The following is a 12,707-nucleotide window of genomic DNA, read 5'->3' as shown; positions in this document are numbered from 1 at the left end:
ACACATAAACTCTTACCTGCCACAATACTTCTGGTGGCCACAAACGCAATGGTCATGAATCCCACACACCAACCTGTCATGTCTGAAAGGAAGCTTTAGAGAATGTGGAAGCTGCACTGTAGAGGTGGTATGGAGGAGGTGATTTCCTCAGTCCTGGCAGAAATGAGGCCTTGTCTACATTCGGATCCTCCAGTGGACAAAACTCCTTTTCCCTCTTTCCCAAGTCCTCAAGAGATCAACGGTAAGTCAGTCAGCCACTTTTAAGCAGCCCGCAGTAAGACTTGGGTTTCTGTTTGCTCTGTCATGCCAGCTAAACTCACAGGAGCAAAACTGTTGGGGACAACATAGGACATCGCCACTTTAGGCATGCTGGTGAGAGTGCAATGCAGCTGGGATGGCTTTATGTTTCAATTTTAGAGCTAGCTTTAGACAAGGATTCTGCAGTCCATGAGCAAACTAGAGCAGCACACAACAGCCACTACACATATATCGCTTTTCAACAAAAGTGCTCATAGAAAAATCCCTTCAGCAGTGGCCTGAAGATGAACACACACTTCTGCAGTCATGAGAAAAACACCTGCAAAATGATGCCAGCTATCTTCACGATCCTTTTGCTATGGGATGGGTCCATGAGGTGGTTCACTGTGTGCATGCATTTGCATTTGCAATGTGCAGTCTCCACTGGACTCAAATGTGTACTACACTACAAATATAGCTACCATCCCTGTGCACAGGTGCACACTATGACCAGCAAGCAAGGCTCAGCTTGAAGCTTTTGGCTTGGTGTTCTCCAGTTCTGGCAGCGGATAATATTTGGCAACCAAGCTAAGAGGATAATAAGAAAGAGTGTGCTGTCGGGTTGGTGTCGACTTCTGGTGACCTCAGAGCCATGTGGTTTTCTTGGTAGAATACAGGAGTGGTTTACCATTGCCATCTCCCACACAGTATGAGATGCTGACTTTCAGCACCTTCCTATACCACTGCTGCCCAATATAGGAGAAGAGGATAATGATTGATTTTTTTAGGTGCCGTCAAGTCAATGTCGACTCTTAGCGACCACATAGATAGATTCTCTCCAGGATGATCAGTCTTCAACTTGGCCTTTAAGGTCTCTCAGTTCATTGCTGTTGTAATAGAGTCCATCCACCTTGCTGCTGGTTGTCCTCTTCTCTTTCCTTCAACTTTCCCCAGCATTATAGACTTCTCAAAGAAGTTGGGTCTTCGCATAATGTGTCTGAAGTATGATAGTTTGAGCCTGGTCATTTGTGCCTCAAGTGAAAATTCTGGATTGATTTGTTCTATGATCCATTTGTTTGTTTTCCTGGCTGTCCATGGTATCTTCAAAAGTCTTCTCCAACACCAAAGTTCAAAAGCATCAATGCTTTTACTATCTTGCTTTTTCAAAGTCCAGCTTTCGCATCCATAGAGTGTCATGGAGGAAAACATTGTCTGAATGATTCTAATCTTTGTAGGTATAGACATGTCACAGCATCTAAATATCCTATCCAAGGCCTTCATTGCAACCCTACCAAGTGCTAATCTGTGGCGTATTTCTTGACTGTTGGATCCTTTACTGTTGATGTTGATCCTAAAAGGCAGAAGCTAACCACCACTTCAGTGTCTTCATTGTCAGTTCTGAGGCTGGTTGCTATACTCATTGACAATTGTCATTAGTTTAGCTTACTTTACATTTAATTGTAGTCCCATTTTTTCACAGTTCTCCTTGAATTTCATTACTAGAGCTTGCAGATCATCTGCATTTTCAGCTATCAGAGTGGTGTCATCGGCATGGTGCAGGTTATTGATGTTTCTTCCTCTAGCTTTAAAACCACACTCGTCTTCTTCCAATCCAGCTTCTCTCAGTATGTGTTCAGCATAGAAATTGAATAAAGTAGGAGAAAGTATACAGCCTTGTCTTACTCCTTCACTGATCTGGAACCTGTCTGTTTCACCATGTTCCGTCTGGACTGTGGATTCCTGTCCTGTGTATAGGTTTCTTATGAGAACAATGAGATGTTCTGGGATGCCCATTCTCCTAAGGATATTCCACAACTTGACATGGTCAATGCAATCGAAGGCAATTAGTAGTCAATAAAGCACATATGGACTTCTTTCTGGTATTCTTTGGCTTTCTCAGTTATCCAGCTTGCATCAGCAATGATGTCTCTTGTTGCTCAGCCTTTTCTGAAACCAGCTTGAACATTCAGCATTTCCCTTTCCACACAGGGCTCTAATCTGCGTTGGATGATCCTGAGCATTATTTTGCTAGCATGTGAAATTAAGGATATTGTGCGATGGTTTGCACAATCTGTTAAGACTCCTTTCTTTGGTATGGGTTTGTAGATTGACCTCTTCCAATCTGTTGGCCACTGTGTCATTTTCCAAATTTGCTGGCATAGTTTGGTTAGAGCCTTGACTGATTCTTCTTCAGTTGCCTGCTATATTTCTGTAGCTATTCCATCAATTCCTGTAGTTTTCCGACTTGGTAATGATCGGAGTGCTGATCTAACTTCATCTTCCCGTATTAGAGGTTCTTGCAAGTAGGGAATATCTTCTAGAGTATTTTGGATGTTGATGTCCCTGCTGTACAGATTTTCAGTATACACCTTCCATCTTTGTTGGATCTTCTCTGAGTCAGTTACTATTTGTCCTTTGGCATCCCTTAACATACCAATTTGAGGTTGGAACCTCCCTCTGAGTTCAGAGATCTTTTGGAAAACTTGCCTTGTTTTTCCGTGTCTATTTCCATCCTCAAGGTCTTTACAGATGTCATTGTAGTATTGTTCCTTGTCTCTTATAACAGCTTTCTGAAATTCCCTATTAAGTTCCTTCCTGAGGTCTTTATCTTTCTTGACTTTGGCTTCTCTCCTCTTCTTGGCAATTTCCACTGTCTGTTCTGACATCCATTTTGCTTTCTTCTGTTTCTTGGTCTTTGGCAGTCTCTTTTTACATTCATCCTTAACTTGATTTCATCCTACAGTTCCTCTAGTTTCTTATCAATGAAATTTAGAACTTCAAAGCACTTCCTGATGGTCTTCTTGAAAATGGTGGGTACATTTTCAAGATCATATCGTGGAAGCTGGATAGCTTTGTTTTTCCGCTTTAGCTTGACTTGGAACTTGCCCATGAGCAGTTCATGATTGGTTCCACAATCGGCCCCCAGCCATGTCTTTGCTGTTATAACTGAGCTCTTCCACCTCATTGCACCAATAATCTAATCCATTTGATTTCTGTGTACTCCATCTGGTGATGTCCATATGTATAGGCGCCACTTTGGTTGTTTGAAAAATGTTTTAGCAATGAAGAGGTCATTTACTTGGCAGAAACTAATAAGTCATCCTCCTGCTTCGTTTCTGTTTCCTAGGCCATATAGGCCGATTGTGTTTTCCTCCTTATCTTTTCCAACTTTGGCATTCCAGTTTGCAACCACAAGCATCACATCTTGCTTGCATGTTATGTCAATTTCAGACTGAACTTGAGCATAAAACTCATCAACTTCCTCTTCTTCTGCATCAGTCATTGGGGCATAGACTTGAAGAACTGTCATGTTAAAGGGTTGTCCACAAAATCTAATTGATATTAGTCGGTCACTGACTGCATTGTACCCAAGTACTATCATTGCTATATCCTTCCTGACTATGAAAGCAACACCATTCTTTCTTTGGTTTTCATGTCCTGAATAGTAAATGGTATGACTTTCTGACTGAAAGTGTCCCATTCCAGTTCACTTTAATTCACTGATGCCCAAGATGTCAATCTGTAGTCGATTCATTTCTTATTCCACTGTGCCAAGCTTTCCTATATTCATTCTTCTTACATTCCATGTTCCCATTGTAATTCTGTCTTTGCAGCTTCAGATTTTCTTTTCCTGCACGGCAAAATCAGCTGCTAGAGGTCAAAAAGGCTTTAGTCTAACCCGTCATAAACACCACCAGTACTCTGAGAGATCCTCAGCTCTTCCTCAATAGCATGTTGAGTGCCATCCGACCTGAGGGCCCCATCATCTGGCACTACATCAACAATCATTCCATTTTGTCTATCCATGTGGTTTTCTTGTAGAATATAGGAGTGGTTTACCATTGCCTTCTCCCACAAAGTATGAAATGATGCCTTTGTCGTCGTCACTGAAGTGATTATTCACCTCCAGCACCTTCCTAGATCGCTGCTTCCCAATATAGGTGCCTGCTTGCTTTAGCTGGGCAGCTGGGATGACCTTCGCGCTTTGGTTGACCCTACTGGGAGTATACATCCCAGCGTACTTCGCTCATCTCACCCAGGAACACACACACATCCTGCCACAATGAGGCAGCATAGTAGGACTGGGGGCGGGGGTAAAGAGAATAATACTAAGAGGTTAATTGAGGGTGGGCCTCAGAGGTTGGCTGGGTATTCTTTTGGTGTACCAACCACCTTGCAGCACTTCGGTCTCCATACCTGAGCTGACTGGGGTGGTTTTGGAGGTGGCATTGGGTTCACCCAGACTTATTGTCTTGTGGGAGGGACTTCAGTGTCCATGCTGAGGCCCCTCCAGTATGTGCGGCTCAGGACTTCATGGCTGCCATGGAAAACCATGGGCCTATCTCAGTTGGTATTGGGCCCTACCCACGTGGCAGGACATACTTTGGATCTGGTTTTTGCAGACCAGGGAATGAATGATCTGGAGGTGGGGGAGTTTAAGATAACTCCCTTGTCATGGATAAATCATCATCTGGTGGGGTTTAGTTTGACTGCTTCGTCTATCCTCTGCAGGGTGGAGGACCAATTAGAATGATCTGTGCCCAGGAGGCTTATGGATCTGTTTGGTTTCCAGACAGCCCTCAGGGAGTTTCCAGTGTCCAGAGCTGGCAACTCTTTCAAGGCCCTAGTGAATCTGTGGTACGTGGACACAGCCTGGGCTATTGACACGGTCACTCCTAAACACCCCCTCTGGCTTGGTGGAAGCCATTCTTCTCCTTGATTTTCTGAGGAACAACTCTGACAACAGCTGGAATGATGTTGGAGGAAGAGCTGAGATGAATCCAACTGAACACGGGCTAGAACCTACTTTCAGGACTACTCCATTGCAGTGGAGGCAGCAAAGAAGCATTTTTTATTTGCCCCCATTGCATTTGCTCAGTGTAGGCCAGCAGAACTTTTTCATGTGCAAAGTTATTGCTTCACATATCCCCCCCATGAAATGGGGGAGGAACCATCTACAGCCTGCTGTGATCAGTTTGCATTCCATTTTGCAGATAAAGTCGCTTGCATCTGTGCCAATTTGGACTCGAGGATTTTGGCAGTTTCAGCAGATGTGCTTCAAGTACCATCTGGTCCTCCTGTTTTGGATTCTTTTCAGTTGGTGCAGCCTGAGGATGTGGACAAGATCCCAGGCAGTGTGTGGGCAACATCATGCGCTCTAGACCCTTGCCCTTCTTGGCTAATAAAATCTGGGATATTCGGGCAGGTGGCTAGAGGCTATAATCAATGCTTCATTAAGGAGGGCAGGATGCTATTGTGCCTCAAGGAGGCAGTGGTAAGACCACTATTAAAAAACCCTACCTTGACCCTTCCAACCTGAACAATTACAGACCTACTTCTAATCTCCCCTTTGGGGGCAAGGTGATAGAGCATGTGGTGGTGTCTCAGCTGCCAAGGAACTTGGATGATACGGATTATCTAGATGCCTTTCAATCTGGCTTCCATCCTGGATATGGAACTGAAACTGCCTTGGTGGCCCTAGTGAATGACCTACGTTGGGAGCTTGACAGGGGAGTGTGTCTCTGTTGGTTCTTCTGGAACTCTCAGGAATGTTCTATGCTATCAACCATGATATGCTTCTGGACCACCTCTTGAGTATTGGGATTGGAGGCACTGTGTTGGAGTAGCTTCAGTCCTTTCTTGGGGGAATGGTCCAGAACGTGGTGCTGGGGGACTACTGCTTGGCTCCTTGGCTTGTAGGGTCCCAAATGGTTCAGTTTTGTTTCCCATGCTGTTCAACATCTACATGAATCTGCTGGGAGAGGTCATCCAGGAACTTAGACTGAGTTGTCAGCAATACGCAGATGACACTCAGCTCTATCTCTCCTTCTCATTTGATCCTAGGGGGGCAGTGGATGACCTGAATCTGGGGCTGGAGGCCATGATGGGCTGGATGTGGGCTAGTAAACTGAGATTGAATCCAGACAAGATGGAAGTGCTGTTGGTCAGTAGGAGAGCCAATTGGCATAAAGGGATTTGACCGGTTCGGGACTGGGGTTGCACTGTCCTTGAAAGTGCAAGTGTGAGTACTGCTGGACCCGGCTGTGCTTTTGGAAGCTCAGGTTGGAGGTGGCCAAAGGTGCTTTTGCACAGCTTTGGTTAGGGTGCCAGCTGCGTCCCTTTCTTGAGAAGGCAGATCTGGCCAGTTACCCACACCTTAGTCATTTCATGGCTGGATTCCTGTAACACACAGTAATTGGGCTGCCCTTGAAAAATATTTGGAAACTGCAACTAGTGCAAAATGTGGCAGCTAGGATTTTATCCGGAGCTGCCTGCTGGGATCATAATACATCATCCTGAAAGAACTGCACTGGCTATCAATTTCCCCCTGAGTTCAAGTCAAGGTTCTGGTTTTGACCTTTAAAGCCCTTAACAGTTTGGGCCCTGGATAGCAGAAGGACTGTCTGCTTCCAAGGGTTTCTGCCCACTTGACAAGATCATCGGAGGGGGCTCTGCTCTGTGTGCCAATGGTGAAGGAGGCTCAGCTGTCGAGCAAGTGGGTCAGGGCCTTCTCAGTCATTGCCCCCAGGGTTTGGAATGCTCTCCCAGCTGGCATCTGCTCCTCAGCCTCCATCACAGTTTTTAGAAAACACATAAAAATGTGGCTCTTCACCCAGGCTTTTAGGTGAGAGTACAGGTTTGTTTGTTTTTTTACTGCTGCTGCTTTGTGGTTTGTGTATTACTGTTTTATATATGGTTTTAAACTTTTAAATAGAGATATTATTTTTATATTTAATATTTGTACTTTTAAGTTGTACTTTAATTGTGCCTTGTTTCAGTTATATTGTAAATCGCTTTGGGATTATTCTAATGAAAAGCGGTATAGAAATGAACAACAAATAAATAAATAAGAGCTGGTCTCGTGATAGCAAGCATGAATTGTCCCCTGTACTGGTCATATGGCAGCACAGACCGCCTGCAGCCCCTTGTGGGATGCTGGCAGCCTATCCTACCATAGAGGCTGGGGAAAGGAGCTTCTTGGCCTCTTGCATATCTGTAATGCATCACACTGCTTGCACATGGGTGATTCAGAGGTCAGGCATCCTTCCCCCAGGCTTAAAATTGGTATACTGTTCACTGTACAGTGTGGACATGTGAGCAGCGGTGCCTGCAGGCAACTAGGGATGTGCAAACCAGCTTTACCTTGAGCCAGTTCAACACTGAGCTGGACTGAGCCCGGTTTGGCTCAAAGTTGAGGCAAACCCATCTGGACTGGCTTGGGGCCGGTTAGGGGTTCTATGTGGGGAAAACAATATTTTAAACTTACCACCTCCGGCAGCCATGGGTGTGTGTGTGTGTGTCTCCGGCAGGTCCCCCTTCTCCCGCCGGCCTCCCCCCGGTCTTAAAATGGACATTTTGGAGCCTTTTTCAGCCCTTTCTATGCTGGCAGTGGTCATTTGGGAAGCCGCAGTCATTGTGTAGGCAATATTGAGTTAGATGGACCAATGGTCTGATTTGATATAAGGCAGTTTGCTGTGTTCCTGTTTTGGTCAGGGCAGTGGAATTCTGGCTGAGCGACAGCCCTGCTACTTCTCTGCAGCAAGGGAACAGTCCCCATCCAATATGTAGAAAATGAGATATTGTGCTTCTGACTCTGGAAGTATGTTGCTAAAAATACCCTCCCTCCTAAAAAAAGCAGAAGAGCATATTTAAAAGGCCCAAAGTAGTGACCGGTGGAGAATGTGTTATGAGCAGTGAAAAATGTCGTATCTTAAAGAAAGCTTATCAAGCCCTGTAGAATGCCAGTTCTACAAAGCTGCATGTTGAAAGATATCAATCTGTTTATTAACATGGAGGTCGTCTTTTCTAAAATTATCCCTGCTGGGAAAATGCATGTTTCTTATTTAGATCTGGACCACTAATAATAAGTTTCCTGTGTGTGTAACTGGTCTGTTTTTTCCCATGGACTACTCTGACCCTTTCTACTAACTTTCTTTATGATGAGAAAAAGGAAAGCTGTTTAAAAAATGGACAGGCCATGGGAATAAACAATTAATATTCTTATCAATTTTATAGCATGTTACTAAGTAGGAAAGTATGTCTTATAACATTTGCTGCTTTGTATGCACCACAGAAAGGTGAAGTGTGGAACAAACAAACTTTACTGAACTATGTGCAACCTTTACTACAACAACTGGACTCAAAATTGCTTCTTCTTTAGTTTCACTTCTCTGCTAGTGCTCCCAAGAACTGCATCCCACTATGCAACCATGCACAGAACACTTTGGTTCTTATGATCATTACATATTTTACTAATGCAGTCTGTTATAAGCTAGACTGAGGGTAGCAATTTGTTGCAAGATCAGTATCTCCTCCCACTTCCTGCCGATGGATTATGTCTCCAATAGGATAAGGATCTAGAAGCTAATATGAAATGAACCAGGGGCAGAGTTGACAAACCAGATATCTCCACTGTGATTAACTAAAATAGGCACTTCTTGGAGAGCTGTGTCATAGACGGTGCCTGAAGCTACCATAGCAAGAACAGGGTGGTTGGTAATCATGCTTGATTGGAAATGAAGTGCGGTAGCCACAGGCAGCACCTTTTCAAGGGGGGGCAAGGGGTCAATTGCCTGAAGCCCCACACATGGAGGGGGCAGCATCCAGATATGGTTCAGTGTTTGAAATGACCAGATTGATCCTTTTAATTCAGTAAAACTGATGAGTTAAAATATAATCCCAGAACCCTGAGTTATTTCAGTATTTGGGGGTTATTGCATTGACACAGGATGCAGTGGCTGAATACTATGCAATGTTGTGCATGCAGTGGAATGTTTGCACAGTTGCGTAAGAGTACTGTTGTATATGTGCAGATATTGCACTAATGGAGTGTGCAACAGTGCAGCAGTGGAGGATGGAGCCAAATTCTCCATTTTGTGCATTTTAAATTTTTATTGGCATTTACAATAACTTAACATTCAAATTACATTCATTTATTTAATTAAGTAAATATTGACTTCCTGCTTACCTATCTGCGTGGTTCACGTTAACTATACATATCAACCATTGCTATAATAATTCAAAACATAGATACTCCGCATTATTACTCAATTTTACCTAACCCAGCCTGCTGTTATTACTATATTTCAAACCCTGCTGAAAAGTCCATATTAGAAAAATAGTTCTTTAAGTAAAGTAAAAATGGTTCCCAATCTTCTTTAAAACATTACAGATTTTCATCCCTTATATGTGTTGTAAGCTTTGCCATCTCAGCATATCCCAAAATTTTTATCAACCAGTCTTATTTTGAGGGCATTTTAGTGTCTTTCCATTTCTGTGCATATACTGTCCTAGCCGCCGTGGTTGCATACATAAAATATGTTAAATTTCTTCTGGAAAACTCTCCTTGGGTTATTCCCAGCAGGAAGGATTCTGGCCTCTTAGGAAATGAAAATCCTCCATTTTGTGTTATGTTTAAAATGGCTGCCTGTTCCCCATTTTGTGTTTGCTTGAGGTTAAAAGGTCAAAGTTGTTTCATTTCTGTCTGGAGTTTGTTATGTTATGTCTGATTTGTGTTTGCCCTGTATGGTTTCTCCAGAGGAGATAGCCGGAATAAACCTCAATAAAAAGGGAAGGTTTGAGCAGTTGGGGAAGACTTTTTGAAATTGCCAAGATTGCTGCAAGACAAAGCTGGGAAATCACTAAGAGAGCTGGGAGCTGACAGCTTTGGAATCACTGAGAGCTGATTGCACTCAGAACAGCTGAGGGAACAGACTGAAAGTGAGACAACCCAGGCTGGACAAAAAAAGAGAGGTCTGCTGGAGATTAGAGAGAAAGAGAGCTGATTGCAATTGTTGCTGGTGAGAACTCGAGTTAGGGCACAGTATAGTATAGGATAAATAGGTGCATTTATCCCATTTTTCATTTGGTCTCTTTGCTCTTATGGTTATTGTTCTTTATTCTGAAAACCGCTGCCAAAAGCCTATGCATTAATTGGACTTTTGATTCACTACTTCTGTAGTCTCTATCTGTATTTCCCATCCCACTCATAAATGCCAAAGCACCCTATCAAACTGGAATGAGAGACTGAGGTGTGTGGAGGGCTGTTTAGTGGAGACTGCCACAAAAATTAAAGAATTCCACTTGATGGCAGTGGTAAAACATGTCGGATCATGGGGTAGGTTCTTGAGACCAGGCCATGAAAGCAGCCATTATAGAGAGGACGCTGCACTGTCATGCTGAACGACTCTGCACAATTTTTGTGCGTGTGCAACAGTGCTCTTGAGCAATTGTACAAACATTACGTTCCACTGTGTGCATAACACTGTGAAGTATTAAGTAATGAGCCCCTGGTGGCGCAGTGGTAAAACTGCCGCCCTGTAACCAGAAGGTTATAAGTTCGATCCTGACCAGGGGCTCAAGGTTGACTCAGCCTTCCATCCTTCCAAGGTCGGTAAAATGAGTACCCAGAATGTTGGGGGCAATATGCTAAATCATTGTAAACCGCTTAGAGAGCTTCGGCTATAGAGCGGTATATAAATGTAAGTGCTATTGCTATATTGCTAAGTATGTCAGCCAGAGGGGGGGGGGCATTCAAATGAGCACCCTGCCCCCAGCCAGCGAGAAGGGGGGGATTCAAATGAGCACCCTGCCCCCAGCCTCTCGAGTCTTAAAATGTCCCTTGCCACCGGGATGCAGACTAACAGCAACATTCAAACATGCTTGTTTGAAAGAGGATGTTTTAAGGGAGGGAACAACCAATCAGGGTCAAGGGTGGAGTTAGGGAGGGAAAGTAATGGAGTTTCCCAGGGCATTATTTATGAATTGGAAATGTTTATATCCTTCCTTTCCACTTATCGGCATCCTAGGTTGCTTACAAATAACAAAATCAAATTAACATTAAAAATAAAATACTTTGCAAACCAAACAGTAAAAACAAGAGGAATAGCAATACATTGGGCCTTGTGGGGACAAGGAGTGCTGGTCCCATGGGAAGGACTCATCCTGATAGAGCTTAGTATTGGCTGATATCAAACTGAGACTGAGAATGGAACTTGGAAAGCTTCTGTCCAGGAGAGCAAATGTAAGCCAAGATCAGCAAGTGGGGTCAAGAGCGAGAGAGGCCAAGCTCAAGCCAAGGACAACAAGCAGAGGTCAAGAATGGAGAGTCAAGTCTATGGTGGAGCAAGCACAATCAAGGAAGTCAGGCTAGAATCTTATGCAATAATGTTTCTTCAGTATTGGCCTGCAGCAGACTTAACTCCTTTGAAAGGGAAGTGGAGCCTGTCCACACCTCTCCCTTGAGTTCTGGAGAACTTGAATAGCTCTCAGCATAATATGCATTAAGCATATTAAGGCCCAATCAGACATAGCACCAAAGCTCAGTTAAATAAACCTGTGGTTAATTTCTAAACCCAAGAATCATGCCGCAGATGACTGAGCAACTCCAGTTTTGTTACTTCTGGCTACTGGCAAGAATAACCCTTCCCTCTTCTGCATCTGTGTGTCAGCCACCCAGCAACTATTGGCAGTGCAGACAGAGCTGCACAGCTGTTACCAGCATCTAAGCAGATCTCAAGCACAGTAACGGTAGTGGGTGGTTCTGGGACCTATTACCTGGCCAGGAAGGTAGCACCTGGCAAAGCCAGGTGTGTGCCACTTTTAGTCCAGAGAATTAATCTGGATTCAACACACCCTAGTTTAAAGAGCGGATGGGGTGGGATGGGGTGGGTGGGTGGGTTTAATGGAATTAGTGCAGGCTCCCTGAATTTGAAAGGGCAGTCATGAAGACTCCCCTCAGCAGGGACTGTGGTGCAAACCCATACCTTAACATTCAAAAGGAGCCTACAACCAGCTAGTGGATTCTCTCTAGGAGGGAACCACTTGCAGCATTGCTGCACATAGGTTCCAGTCTGGATGGTTTGACAGACTCAGGTAAACATCCAGAAAATTGGTTTGTCATAAGGATCCCGGCATACAGCTTCTTTTAGTCTCCCTTGGCAAAGACAAACTGTCTTCCCCAGTTTAATATTTTTATTTTTTTTGGACTTTGGAAGGGAACCTACCCCCTCCCCCAAGGAAGAGAGGATTGGGCCCCTCTCTTTCCACCTATACTGGTGAAAGGTAGACCGAACCTGGAGATCCTGCCCCATCTGTTGGGGACTCCTTTTTGCATATGCACCCATTCATTGTTGGAATAACGGGGGGGGGGGAGGTTCCTCAGTCCCCGGAAGGGAAGGGAATGGAGCACCTGCTAAATTACCTTCCCGGGGTGATGGGGTTGCAAGAAGATCTTGGGAGCATAGGTGATGTACAGCTGACCTGAAAATCTTGAGGATGACTCCAGAAGATTGCACACCCAATTCAAAAGTGGGGCCATCTTGTTTAGGAGAAAGTTCCCTTGGTAACAACAAATTGTACTGCATCATTCCGGATGACCTCATAAAAACAGGGGCAGGCTCTTCCGTGGGAAATGTATGACCAATCTTGCCATCTACAATAGGTGCCAGACAAAGCAGTAATTTGTTGCA

The sequence above is a fragment of the Hemicordylus capensis genome, chromosome 3 (genome assembly GCF_027244095.1).
Source record: "Hemicordylus capensis ecotype Gifberg chromosome 3, rHemCap1.1.pri, whole genome shotgun sequence".
In the NCBI taxonomy this organism is placed as follows: domain Eukaryota; kingdom Metazoa; phylum Chordata; class Lepidosauria; order Squamata; family Cordylidae; genus Hemicordylus; species Hemicordylus capensis.
The sequence above is the reverse complement of the archived record's forward strand: the minus strand, read 5'-3'. Positions refer to the sequence as shown.